The 14,752-nt window shown below is 41.0% G+C and overlaps 1 long non-coding RNA gene across 1 annotated transcript; it reads right to left on the bottom strand.

Moving 5' to 3' along the window:
- Positions 1 to 1,238: 1,238 nt before the first annotated feature.
- Positions 1,239 to 13,884, bottom strand: LOC119903881. Its single transcript, XR_005444626.1, has 3 exons — positions 13,549 to 13,884; positions 1,466 to 1,655; positions 1,239 to 1,289 (listed from the first exon to the last, which is right to left on the bottom strand). It is a non-coding gene; the product is annotated as an uncharacterized LOC119903881 (long non-coding RNA).
- Positions 13,885 to 14,752: the final 868 nt, after the last annotated feature.

Raw genomic sequence — 14,752 nt, 5'->3', positions numbered from 1 at the left:
TTGTGCATGAAATAGGTTTGCAAAGTGAAAAAGTCCAGCCATTTCCCTGTCCGACTGTGTCGTCACAGGGATGCTCCCATAGTCCGACACGCCTTCAAAAAGACCGGTGGAAAAACACTAAGCTGCAGCACACTCCTCTCCCTTCCAAACACTAGCTACCCTCCAGGTAAAATTGAATTCAATTGAATTGAAGGCAATAAATGGACATAAAGTTGCATTAGTAGTTAGTTTGCATTACATTTGTTACAGATTAATAACTCACCACTCTGAAACTCTTGCTCCAGTTCATGTTACTTAAGATTGTAAGAGGATATACAGCTCAACCAAAGCCGTATTTACCGGCCTCTCAGTGACCTGCCCTTCTCTGCTTCTGATTGTCTAGTAGTCCTTAACTAAGAACTGCGCATGTGCAAAGATCATGCAGAAACAAGATGTATCACTCCATAGGTAAAACGCATGTGCAGTATGACAAAAATATGGTGTTTTTTGAAAATCAAACCACGTAAACCTGTTCTGGTACAACCCCTAAATAAGATTTTGAACCTGAAAATGAGCAGAATACCACCTCTTTAATCAATTGCAGTTGAAAGAAGTTGCTTTTCAAAATGAAAGTTTAAAAAATAGGAAAATAAGAAGCTATTGCTAGCAGCTGGTTAGCTTAGTTTAGAACAGAAAGTCTCAAAACTGGGGGGAAACCTGGCTCTGTCCAGAACATATCTGCCCACTAACACCTCTTCAGCTTATTGATTAAGACAATGTATCCCATTTGTTTTAATCTGTTCAAAATGCAATAACTACTACTTCCCCCTGCTACCTGTCTTCATGTTAACTTTCATAGCATACAGATAAAGGTCGTAAGTATTAGTGAATAAGCTAACAATGTCATTTTTTCTGGAAGGGACACCGTCTGGGACAAAGTATAATCTGTATTGGTGTGATGTTTTCCAAAGCCTTTACGGGACTTGCAGAATAAAATGCTATGAAACCATAGCCCTCCACCAGTACAGTATAGTCATACAAGATTCATATCTAATTCAACCATTGACCATTATTTAATTTGAAGCCAAATTCAGAAGTTCCCACTCAGTGATCCACTTACATCAACCTTCTACAACCTCAATTAAATCTTAAAGAATGAAATCTATGAATCTTTAGTGTGCTGTATATGATTAGAATATATTTGTCTTTCTTGGCATGGTCATGTAGTATTTATGAGTAATTCTTTTTCTTCTACTCACTTTAGAAGATGGCTGAGGTCTCATCAGGTCACATCACTTTTTCAAAGTAAGCTGTCAATCACAGAAAAGTATATAATATTATGTGAATTTAACAGACTTTCTAAACCTGGTAAAACAAAGGTAAAGACTAATTTGCAATTACAATTTGATCCTACAGGCAGCTGGCTTAGCTTAGAATCCTTTCTCAGTAAAATCTACATTCACTTTTTAACTGGCTTTGGCTTTACCAGTTGCAAAAAGATATTGACCCCTCTCCCCTCCGGGTCAGTGTGAAGAGCTCTGTGGATGTACTCCCAGCAAACAGACAAGACTCTGGGCTTGATTGGAGACAAGCCGCCTTTCTCTAATCAGCTCTCAATTTTCTCCAGGGCTTCTGGTTCCAAGGCAGTGGTTTGCTATTCACACAGATCCACTCTGCTACAGAAATAGACAAGATAATATTGTCAGCGTTAGAAACCGTGTTTTAAATGTATCTTTGTATTTTAAAAAATGATACATATTTCCCTTTTTTCCCTTTTCACTTTACATAACACAATTGAAAGTGGCTTTTAGGATATTCTACACCATTTGACACAAAGGGATCAATGCTACTCTTAGAATTGTTGATTTATAGCATATTAAATGATTAACTGCATTTTCAGTGATTTCATGTAATGTAGTATGTTTTGATGATATTTCAACAACTGCTTGCCATATGGTGTTCAGATAAATCATAATATTTTAGCATGTGGTACTCATGGATGTATAAAGGAGAATTAGATATTGAGTGCAAAACTGGTGCCCCATTTATTCCTATGAAAGTTGCTCACTAAGCGAATACCCAGAAAACACTTCATCCAAAGGGGATGTGCACTATAGTCTGTATTCACTCACATGGCTCTTCCTACTACAGCTATGCAGATGACACTCACCTAATTCTGGCTTTTCCCTAGTCTGAAACCCAGGCAGCAGAAAAATCTCTGCGTGTCTGGTTGACGTCTCTCAGTAGATGTCTGCTCACAACCTGAAGCTCAGCCTCGACAATACGATAAGGATGACCAGCTGTCCTTCACAGCCAACATCACTGCGACATTCCACTCCTGAATAGTCATCCTCCACAACATCAGAAGGATATGTCTGTTCCTCACCCAGGGTGCTTGAGCCTAGACTACTATTCCTAGCTGGTCTGCCTGCATGTGCCATCCGAGCCCTGCAGCTCATCTAGAATGCAACAGCATGGCTGGTCTCCAACATAACCTAAGTTCTCCGACACTACAACACTCCATTCTGCACTGGCTACCGGAGGGTGCTTGAATTCCATTCAATACACTGGTACTTGCCTACCATGCTGCAAATGGCTGAGGCCCATCCTACATCCAGGACATGGTCAAACTGAACACCCCTGCCCGGTCCACAATGCTCTGCTACGGCCAATCGACTGCTTACAACTCCCTTACTATGTGGGGCCCAGCTACAACGTGACTGATGCATCCTGGCACCACAATGATGGTACAAGCTCCCCAGTGACGTAAGGACAGCAGAAACCCTACATATCTTTTGTTGCAGACACAAGGTGCAGTCTGATCTCATTTGTTCACACTGCACCTTAGCTAATTAAAAATCTCTGTCTCTTATTGTTTCTAAGCAGTTCTAGTTATACTTGCATGCTTCTTGCAATTTCTGGATTATATCCACATGGATTAATGCACCTACTGTAAGTTGCTTTGGATAAAAGCATCAGCTAAATAAATGTAATGTAATGTAATGAGCCACTTGAGAGCATGCACACTAGAGACTCCTGTTTGCTCTTCGCTCACATGGGGGGTGGGGTGAGATGGGGGTTGACACTGTGTTTCAAAACATTTTAAAATGTATTCTGTGTGGTCATTAAGCCAAAATTGCCTCACAACAAGCACTGTTTCTGGCGGTTTGGTTGTGCCTGGGTGGTGTGGTGAAGAGGGAGCTTCAGCCAGTGGAAGTGGTCCAAGCATTTAATTGAGATGCCCCCTACATGCCTTTCTCTGAATATATTCTGAACATGTCCAACTGGTAGAAGACACCTTGCTACCACTGCGAGTTGGACCTGAATTAACAGACATTAACAGAAACGGATAGATGTTGGATAAATCTTTGAATGTGAAAACTTACTCGCCAAGTTAATTTCCTAATTTATTTTCTGACAGTAAGTGGAAAAACACTTGTATGCAACATTGTGTGCCACAGGTCCCTACAGCAACTGCCTCATGATGCTTCAATCTGTCTGCACCACAACAACAAGTCTAACCACATCAGCAGTCAGTCTATTGCCTCACAGTCAGGGATTGGGATTGCGTCACTCATCAGAGAGGCTGAGACAGAAACACTGGGAAAGTAGCAAAAGATGAAGCAAACACGTGAGTCGAAACTCAAGTCAAGGTTGTCTTTTACTGTTTCTATGGGTAGAAATATTTATCACTAGCAACTGAATTTGAATAATTTATATGTGAATAATTGTATAAAGAAACTGAATCTGAATAGCATAATTTGAAATTGATTGTTTTATGGAAGGGAATTCTAATTAACTTGGAACTGAATGTAATATTATGAAACTGAATTCAGTTGCTCTGAAACTGTATTTGATCCTCACTAAAAATTCAACTCTCTCTATACTTTCACATTCAGTTCTCACAATTCAAAATGAACAATATTATATATTGTAAAAATATTTCATATTGTAAAAATGTCTATTTTAAAACTCATGTAAAATGTATGTAAAATGTGAGTGAATCCTGTGTGTATGAAACCCTGATTGGAAAGATATAGAAAGGAGTGGTTGCAAGTGGCTTTTGAAAACACAACATATACATTTAGGAAATTACAGTTTTATTTCTGCCCTGTGACACTCTCCAGCATGGTGTAATAAAATTGTGTGTGTACCCACGAAACAAACAAAAAACAACCTGCATGGGCACTCATCTCTCCGCCCTCAATCGTTCACGCTCCACTGCCAAGTCAGAGGTCTAATTATGTATTTGAGCGTGAGAGTTTAATTTGTACTTTTCATTTGGAATGATTGGCAGTTGCATAAGTTATGCTGAATGCTGTTTAACTACGGGGGGGGGGGGGGGGGGGGGCACTACGCTCTCCTTCATCATGCCATTCCACTCACTCTAGTTATTCATGTTTCAGTTAAATGTATATTCATGTCTCTGCAAACCTCAGTGTGTCGGAGTAAAAGTGTTGAATGTAGAAGTTGTGAGTGTGTGTGTGTGTGTGTGTGTGTGTGTGTGTGTGTGTGTGTGTGTGTGTGTAGGAGGAGGTCTTGCAACAAATTGTCCATGTTGTTTGAATCCAACATTACAATCACATGTAATGCATTTACTGGGCTGTGTGTGCACCTGGTAGCTCCAAATATTTTTTCTGAGTACTGGGAGACAGAGATAGAATTCCCAGCATTCCTGTTGGGTGCTAGCAGGTGCAGAACTTAAGGAGCACACGGACAAAAACAAAGGCAGGCACCTATTGAACAGTTATTAAAAACATGAATTCACAGTATTAATCAAATGTATCAGCATGCTCACTCAAGCTCATGTACTGCACCCACACATGCACACACATAAACTGCTACCTCACCCCACCTGCACTTTCTGTTCTTCAATGACAACTAAACACCTTGCATCCACTAATCTTCCCTACTTCTTCATTCTTTTCTCTCGTTGTCTTACTTCTATTTTTTACTAACTTTTTGTCACACTCCCAAAACAACAGTTTTTTCTCTCTGTCTTTTCAACACCCCACCTTCCTCCTTTCACCACTGAAAACTGCAACACAAACTATTTACTTCCTTTCCTCCTAAGCAGATCCCCAAGCACATTACATGTGCATACTGACCACCGCTGTCCACTTATCACCTACCCATTTGTGTTTTAACTTCGGCACATTTCTGCTGGCACATACACACAAACAGGCATGCGCATACATCACTCCCTAATTAATAAACACTTTGTAAAGGGAGGAGGTAGGCAGATGTTGGGGAAACAATTAAGATAATAGAAAATAGCTACACAAAGCATTTTGAGAAATGCCACCGACCCTTCATAATCCCTGCGCCTGTCTGTTAAGATGACAGTTAAACATGTCTCATCTTTTATAGAGCTCTGGCTCCTTCCTGAAGCCCAGTGGGTGTGGGGCAACTCATTCTAAGAGCTAATAATGGAGCCATATGAAAGCCGTGATTGTCACGTGGTGCAGAGAAGTCAGTGATGTGTCAATCAAGCTTTGTGCAGCAGAACTCTGGAGCAAATGTGAGGAAGCCAAAAGATGTGAACTAGAAATTAGGGAGAAGAGAGAGTCAGTGTGTTTTTTTGTCCTTGTATTTTTCCACAGAGGGCTTTTGCTGATTGTGCATGCTCCTTTTTTAGCACTGCCCTACTTCACATTCAGGTAGTTGCGTCCTCACTCGCCCACTGCACCTGGTCCTGCCGATGTTGCTGGCCACTGAGCAGCTGTACAACAACCTTTCTTTTGTTTGTACATCTCATATGGTGAGTAGGAGTCCTAGTAGTTGGTGAGGGGTGGTTTAAAATGACTTGAAGTGGTTTATTGTGGCTCTCTAGCAATTTAGTATTGCACTTCCCTGAAGTTGGAAGAGGGATAAAAAAGCATGAGAGGGATAAAAAAAAGAAAGGTAAGAATGACATATCCTTTGTGTTTGTCCCTGGGCGTCAAGCTCCAAGTATGTTGGATTCTACAGTTCCCATAATACAATGTTTGCTCATCTGATACTTGCTGAACAGTGACACCTGTGGTTGCAAATGATAACATAAAACATACTAACAGTATCACACGTAGAGAAGAGTCATCAAGTTAGAAAGCTGACTCACTAATGTGTATCATTAATTCATCATTTTATTTGTAAGAAAAATGATGTTTACTTCTTCTTCCTAAAAGATTAAACGTGCTTGCCATCACTCATTACAACCACTTCGTGGTTTACTGGAGAAATAAGACAATGTCCTTATAGGAGTCTTTAGTATAGGTTTAAAGGACACTGGAAATTTAATATGTTTGTGAACAAATTCCACAAATGATGAATTGACCCCACTAAAAGTAGTGTGAGTGCGTATCCAAAGCCTGATAATCCTCTGTGCTAGAGGCCCATTGTCTAAAAATCAGAGTGCACTATTTCACTAGGTCCCACACACACCCACACACACTGACCTGCTGCACCTCTGAAAATAGTCCCCAACAAATGCACTATTTCCTCCTGTTTGACTAATGTTTGTGAAAATCTATAGTGCCCAGCAGTTTAAGAGAATTTCTGTGCCTTTTTTAGAAATAAAAGTATTTATTTGTGAGCTATATTCAGAGACTTAGGTGAGACAGAGGTCACGGGACCGTCCTCGGGTTCACGGGGCACAGGGGCTGCTGGCTCTGCCTGCACTTGGGGATGGTGGCCCCTAGCAGGCCTGGGGACTGTTGGCCTCTGGTTCTGCTGGGTTATCGCTCCCTGACGGCGGGGAGCTCCCCGGCATGGTTCTCTGCTGTTCTCCCTCGGGGCAGGGCACAGCTCTCCCCGGGACGGGTGGTCTGCGGTACTTGCGGTGGAGGGTCTCTTTTGGATTTGGATGGTCGGTTTTTTGGCGTTTGTTGGTCGGGTTGGGGTCTTCTGGGAGTAATTTTTTTTTCTCCCACCTCTATTGGCTGCTGGGGTTCTTTCCTGCCTGACGCTGGAGTCGGTGCGGCGCGGTTGTTGCGTCCCACTCTCACTAAGCTACATTCTGTAAAAGGCTTATGCACACGCACACAGACACAGACAGTCTCACCTATAGACACACACACACAAACAAATTCCAGCTCTCGTGGCTGTGCTGTGTTGCTTATTTATTTGGCTTGACTGTTTCTCATTTTCATTTCTCTCTCAGTTGTCTTCCTATGTCAGCTGTTTATTGCTGCTGTTCGGCTGGTTGTCTCTTTGTTTTTGTATTTTGTTTGTTTGTTCGTTGTTTTTGTGTTGTTTGTTTGTCTCCACCCCAAGACCCCCTCCCTGTTCTCTTGCAGGTTTTGTTGCTTTCTGCAATTGGTGTTTCCTTCTGCTGTTTCCTGTTGTCCCCACCCTCCATCGCCGTTCTCTTGCAGAGACAAAGGAGTATACTCTCTTGTTAAAGTAGAATCTGTCTGGCACAATATGGTATCCAGCCCATCATACCAGGCTGCCTGGCAAGACAGGGTTCCGGTACTCTTTTCTGTCCTCTTCACCGGTGGAGACCGAAAACGGAAATGATTGGGTGCTGATACACGCACTAACATGTAAACAACATGAACGTGAATGGGGAGTACTAGCACCACTTCAAGCACTGGTCACAGTGCTGACAAATGAATGCTGGTAACCCTGGAGTGCAGGCGTGGTGGGCCCAGAGACTACATAGAGCCCTAAAAAAATATTATAAAACCAAGAAAGTCCTTAGTTGTATGTCAGCCAGTGTTTAGCTAGCTGTATTAGCATAGTGGTTTGAAATTATCAGGGGAAAAATTCATCACATGTTGCCTAAGAAACTACGTTTTAATCTAGTATAAGTCATACAATGTTATCTGCAATAGTATAGACACTAAACAAAATATAGTCTTGGCCAAAACATTTACTATCTTACCTCAAAATCAGTTTTTTCTCTCTAATTGGTGGAATTGGTGTTGTTACAACTCTCACCATGTTAAAACCATACCCCGTCTCCGCTATGTCATACATAAGCTGAGTGCCAAAGAGTAGGGATGTTGAGATGTATTGAGACACATATTTGTGGCATAACTGCATTCAAAATGAGTGACTAAATACTTTATTTAATATCAGACAAAGACAGCAACTCTTATGTGTGGCAGTGATGTACTATACAACTTGACTGTTAGTACGATGTGCTCCAAATGCATCTGTATTTGCATTCCTTACGTGCCCCCAGGACCTCTACTCTCTTGGAGCACTGATTGCTTTCTTCAGAGAAACTCAAAGTAGTTCCCAGAATGCATCACAACTCTTAGCGGTGGCATTTGTGTCACATCATGTACAAGCTGAGTTATTTAAACCTCCACAATTCACAATTGTATTAACTGTTACATTGTTTACATCAATTTTCCAGCACAAACCACACTCTCACTGTAATTTCTACGGCCCCTGTCATTTGAATGATAAGTCATTGGCTTGTTAAATTGTAATGGAGAATCTACTTATCTTTCCCAACAACTGTACAGTAATCAGGAGCTCCTTTTACTCACTTTCAAAACTACTTGGTTGTGGAGAGTTCATGAATGCTAGAAATTCAGTTTATTTTGGATAAAAAGTTATATTATCTATAATTTTCACTGGCTGTCTTAAAGAGAAATAAATCTCATAGTCCTCTGGGTGATGCACTATACCACATGGAAATAGGTAACGTCTCTGTAAATAGGTAAAAATGTCTCTTACTCTCGTATGAGTGCAAATCTATTTGTATTTATTCCCTCACTTTAGCTGCATATGTTCGTCCACAAACTGCACCGCAGGTAGATTGCCTCATGAATTATTAAATAAACCAGATTGCCCTATCACAGGAGGAGAATGTGAGTGGCAGTGGTTTGCCGTAAAGAAATCGGAGCAGAGAGATTAGGAAAACTAAAACCATGTGATGGGGTGGCGATGTCTCGGGAAGACGAAGAGCAGATAACAGCCTCGCTCTTTTATTCATTTTGGGAGTGAAAGATAGATGAGCAACTGAATAATTTCTAATCTTCTTTGAGGCCATGCAGCAGAGGACAGGAGAAGGAAGGATGTTAATTTATGATCTTTACCATGCCGGCATGAGTGCAGGTTCAGTTGCAGCACAGAGGCATGGCCTGGATCACAGTCTAGAGGATGTTTGAGGAGAAGCGGAATCTGATTTTGGAGGGGCAGTTTTCTGTCAACGCGGCTGCAGCTGCGTCCACTCTGCATGAGTCCATTGTTAACCCGCAGAGGCCTTTATCAGGCTTTTGCTGACCCTCAGATGGCTACTACTCTTTTGTTGTGCCTTTACTTTTTTGATTTTTAACTGACCATTGACTTCTATTCTTGCCACTTTATCTCCATCTCCTTGAGTCTTTCCCTATAAAAAAAAAGTCGACTTCATATCTCACTTTTGGATATTTTAGGAATTAGTATCTCAAACGTAGTTTTCTCAGCTGCCATGTTCCCTCTTTCCTTTCCTCTGCTGATCCTATTCATACAAACTTTCAGAGTGGAGCAGAGAGACTATGGAGCAGAACCAAGGCTCCTTGATATGGCCCCTGTGGGGCTCCCTGCAGTGAAACTGGTGTTTAATCAAGCCCCTGGCTTCAGCTCCCAGCGGGCCGGCGCTCCCCTGACCCCTACCATCTGTGGGGGCAGTAGAAGTTCACAGAACCCCCACACTCTATTATAAGCTACCTGTCCTTGAGCTCCCTCCAGTTTTTACAACAGTGTGTGTTTTGCTGACATTGCTTATTCACAGAATACATACTTCATACACGCACACAGGCATGCTCACCACACACGCACAGCTGTGCTCTGAAATGGTCAAGGGGACTAAAAGTGCAAAAGAAAGAAAAGACCGCAGCAGCGATCAAGGGCAAGCATCCAATTTAGATCTTAGTCCTCAAACAAATCAAGAAAAATATCAAATGATGCCTCAAAAATGATTCATTTACCCAATTACGTGAAACTTGGTTCTCAAAGCAGCAAACACAAACCAAAACCGCAAGTATTTTTCTAATGGTCTCGTCTGTTACCACTGTTTTAACTTCCTGAGTGCTCCAGAGAGCCATCTAGCCAGCAGCAGCGGCTGTTACTCTGCTCCTCATCACAGGGTCTTGACCACAGAGAATGTCTTATCAGTGCTCTGTGTGCCACCGATCTTAAGCCTGCGCTGATGGATTTGGCTGAGCACTCGATGTCTGAGTTTTAAGCAGATTCATATCAGAGTGATTGAACGAGCTGGGGCTTTGGTTGGCTAGTGTTAGCTGTTATTGCTTACACCAGGGGAGACGATGACACTATAGCCGTGGTGATGGATAAAGAAGCAGAGATTTCCCCAAAGGAAGAGGGAGAGATGGAAAATAGAGAGAAGAGGGGAGGCAGGGGAGGAGAATGAGACAGAAAGCGCTGTATATGTGTAGATGAGTCGGTTACAGTGCATACTCTATGTGAAATGTATTGCATGTAAAATGGATTGCACTCATTATAGCCTTAAGTGAACACCGGAAGACTTACCATAATTATCTCTGAAGGGAAAACATAAGCATCATCTTGCGTAGCATTTGATAGTATACAGCACCATGAATGAGGGTTGGTGAATTTTTTTAGCCCAAATAATTCAATTTCAAATAAAAAGAAATGGCCCACATCAGACTACAAAAGCGTCAAATTGCATGCTGTATAATGAGAGAATGCTTTGACCTATTGAAACCTCAAGGGTAGCATTCAGAATGTATCACTACTGCAGCTAAACACAGAAAGGATTTTCATTCCCAAGAAAGTCCAGAACCCAGGAAATTGGGAAATTTCATATAAAATCATCCCTCACTTCATACGGAAAAAAATAAGTTTCTGTATTCCAGTACAGCACACAATGGATGAAAAATTATTAAATGAATAACATTTTGGGAAATTAGATGAGAAGATGCTCGCTCTCACATCTGTGCGCTAGCAGAGCTGGAGTCAGGAGACGATGCACGCATGAGGAAACAGATCTCTCCAAAGTTCTAAAATCTTACCACCAACACCTCTGATTTGAGCACTGACATAATCGCAAGAAAAAAAAGTTATTATGCAAGATTGCAGAGTTTACCTCATATCATGTGAGAATGCTCCTCTGTCACATATTTTTGGTAGTAGGTCAGTAAAATGTAATGAGTTGTATTATTAAATGACATCAAAACTGAGAAGGCAGCTATAATCAATATTTTGTACAAGAGAATTATCATCCAAATCTACAGCTGCCCTCATCTTTTAAATCACTGGAGATGGCTTTCCATCTGATAAATTCTTTGTGGGATCCAAACAAAGATGGAGCTAGAGAGAAATGCATAGTAGCATTTTACTGAGTGTTTGCTTCCAGCGTGTGTGGCTTCTGTGCTGGAAGCGTATTTCATTATCCAGTCTATCAGCATGGCAAATAAGAGCAGTGACCCCTCCTGACCTGGCCCCTGACTCAGATAAGCACTGCAAACAGTGTGAAGTGGCTCAGCCATTTGTGGTCACACATCGCGGAGCAAACTAAGCCCGCCATCCTGCAACACCGGCTGACTCTTGAAATGGTCTGAGTGTTTCTGTGGGTGAGGGAACAAGAAAGTAAATGTATGTCTTTGAGAGTTGAGGCATGTTTCTAAGTGTCTGCATGAGTTAGTGTTTATGTGTGCTCACGCTCCTCTGCACACGTGCGTGTCACTTCCTATTTGTTGTTGTGATGTGTTTTCCCTCACCTCTATCTCCCGCGCTCCCCCAACATACCATCACTGCATTGACAGATACATCACTCTCTGTACTTTATAGCCACTGAGGAAACGAGGTAAACAAAGCCTGCAAAAAGAAGAAGCCATGTTTTTCTTTTATGGTCTACAATTTTTCACAGGCTTTAGGAAAAGCAACACCTGAATTATTGGAGAGGCCTGTCGCAATGGCTGGCAAGGCAGGAATTTTATCCGTAACATTTTTAAAACAAACTTTTGCTATATATCTCCCAGTGTTCTCCACTCTGTGGATGGATTTTTCATGTGTCCCTTTCCCTCCGCACAGTTCTCAAGGCCTCTGTCTGGCATCACAGACAATCTGGCTGCTGTGTTTATTTTTCAGTCCTCCGCAGATAATGACCATGGCACCAAGGCTATAGAGAAACTATGGGAAGAGGAGCGTGGACACACAGAGAATAAAAAATCTCACTATCTAACAGAAAGAATCCAGGGCTTTCTCAGCAGCAGTAACCACAGCAGAGGGCAAACCTTTCAAACTGAAGCAGCATACATATACTGTAAAACTTTGATTAATAGCCCGGCTTTCATTTGCTAAAATCACTGAATTGACCCTGCCTATATTTGTAAAGGCCTTTAATTCCTTTTGCACAAAACTGAAATAGGCTACTATGAAACAGTTTATTTATTTCAAACTGTATGAATATTACTTGTATAAAAATCAAATACCAATCAAATAATATCAAATACACGTCATTTATTTGATCTTATTTTGAGGGTGCAGGATGAGAGAAGTTAGCAGACAGAGAGTGATGGACTTCACATGACAGGATTCACAACTTGGATTCATTTTTATGAAAAGCTGTTTTGATTCATCGGTGGACCCTTACAGACTAAAGGAATATAAATAATCAAGGAACAAACACATAAGGACTTAACGAGCACTTCAAAGGCTAGGGAGTCGGCACTTTTTTTTCATCTCTTGTACCATGCCGGTTACACTGGTAAATTTATAAGAATTAGGCTTGATGTTTCCATTAAATGAACTGAGCTGTGGAGAATCTAACCGACGTGTGTAACATGTCCAAAGCCTCAGCTGTACTTTGTGTTTAGTGAGAATTGGCATCTATATATCAGATTAAAATGACAGATATACTGATATAATTGTCTCCTATATTTCAAATGTCACTAAAAGGCACTCCTTGTTTGTCTAACATTCAGTCTTTGAGGCCCAGACCTACAATGATTAGACATGTCTGGTGCTGAGCCTATTGGTCTGGATGTGTTCAGACAGTACTTCTGTGAACTCAGAAGCTTACAGCCTAATACACAATGAATGTAATAACCATACATGTGTCAATCAGCAGACAATATAAAGGACATGCTGACTTGCAGTTATGCACATAAAGAAAGAGCCATTACGTGGCAGGTGCCGGCAGCTACTGATTACAACTGACGCACATTTGTAAGATACGCAACTGAAAAATGCAGCTGGAACACATTACAGGACATGGCTACATTGTAAAGCTGCTGTGCTGTGGTTCCAAGTGTGACCTGGAGCTTTTCACAAGTACAACTTCTTCAAGCAGCCCGCCCCTAAGCAGCCAGACTTTGTGGTATTTTCTTTTCTTTTGTGAGGCCTTCAAACATGTCTGTTACTAGATTGTGCTTTTGTCTTTGTCTCTCTCTCCCTCATCATCACATTCAAACATTTTACTCCTAATTAACAACCCATTGTAGATAAGTAATCAATGAGCTTGTCTTGCATGCAGGAAAAGATTTTTTTCCACTTTGAACACTTCAGCACACTTGCAGTGGACGTAAGGAACACAACTAACTGGGATACTTGGTAAACATTCCAGACATATTCAACAGGCTAAATGACTTGAATGTGGCTTTGTACCTTTTATGTACAAGTTGAGACACAAGTTTGTAGCCAGGGATACCAGTAGTTTCCTGAGGGAGGGGGTCCTTGAGGAATGTCAGCTCATCACAAGGAGTCCAGGACACCACGCATTGAGGTTTACTACTAGTAAATTAAAGTAAAAATGTCCTCCATCATTCCTCATATTTGGTCACTTCACATCGTACAAAAGGGCATACAAAGTCTGCTTCAAAAGATCCCAGTGAATAGATGATCCAAATGACTACAGCCCTGCCTGCAGATCCTCTAATTTCTTGATGTTTTAAAAATAAAGAATACTGATCCTGATCAGTCCATTTACTTCCAGATTGTTGCCCGTCTGGTCCAGTGGTCTTCTGGTATTGTTTGGGTACAGAGGAATTGTGTACAGAGAAGGCACAGTGGAGTCAGGAAACTTGGATCTGTTTCTGCTGTGGCTGTGCTTGTGAAACAATACTCCCTCTTCTGGTTTAAAACAACAGAGGGTGAAAAGGATTAACTTGTCCGAAAGAGCTCATTGAAGTAGCAACATGTTTATACAGGACTTTTCTTCCTGGTCTCCAAGGCTTGCTCCAAGTAAGTAACTGAAATATTTGTATGAATAACTAATAACCTCAGTCTTAGTGCTACGTCCATGTTTAGAAAAGCTATTTCACAATATATTGTGTGGTTCTCAGAACAAAGGACAAAAGAAAACAAAATGAAATGCATTTTCTATATCATTCATTTATCATAAGGTGGTACATTGAACTAATCTGCTTTCAAGGTAAAAGGTACAATGTTGTTTATTAGTCATTCGTTATCAAACGAAATTTGGAGTTCCTTCAAGCTACACACGAAACATATAATTAAGTGCAGGCCTATATTAAAATATGGTAACATAGCCTATAAAATAAAATAAAACAATACAGTTATTTATATACATATATACATACAGTCTGGGTGAATGCAAGCAACAGCAGCAACAAGATGATAAAATGAAAGTTTCATCTTCACAATAAACAGTCTGACATTTGGGAAACAGAGTCCATCCTGACTGCGTTTGAGCTGTTTTATTTGCTTCAATCATTTCTTTTATTTCATTCTTCTATTTATTTTCGCTACTTTGAGTGCATGCATTGTTTCTTAACATTGCATGCATTGTCATTCATTATTGCTGTTGCTTTAATTAAGAAATATATCTACCATTTGTTCTGGGGGGATG

This window comes from Micropterus salmoides, unplaced genomic scaffold, assembly GCF_014851395.1.
Source record: "Micropterus salmoides isolate LMB-PRFRI ecotype aquatic unplaced genomic scaffold, ASM1485139v1 Ms_hic_scaffold_15, whole genome shotgun sequence".
Taxonomy (NCBI): Eukaryota; Metazoa; Chordata; class Actinopteri; order Centrarchiformes; family Centrarchidae; genus Micropterus; species Micropterus salmoides.
Note: the sequence above shows the minus strand (reverse complement) of the source record. Positions and strands in the feature narration are given on the sequence as shown.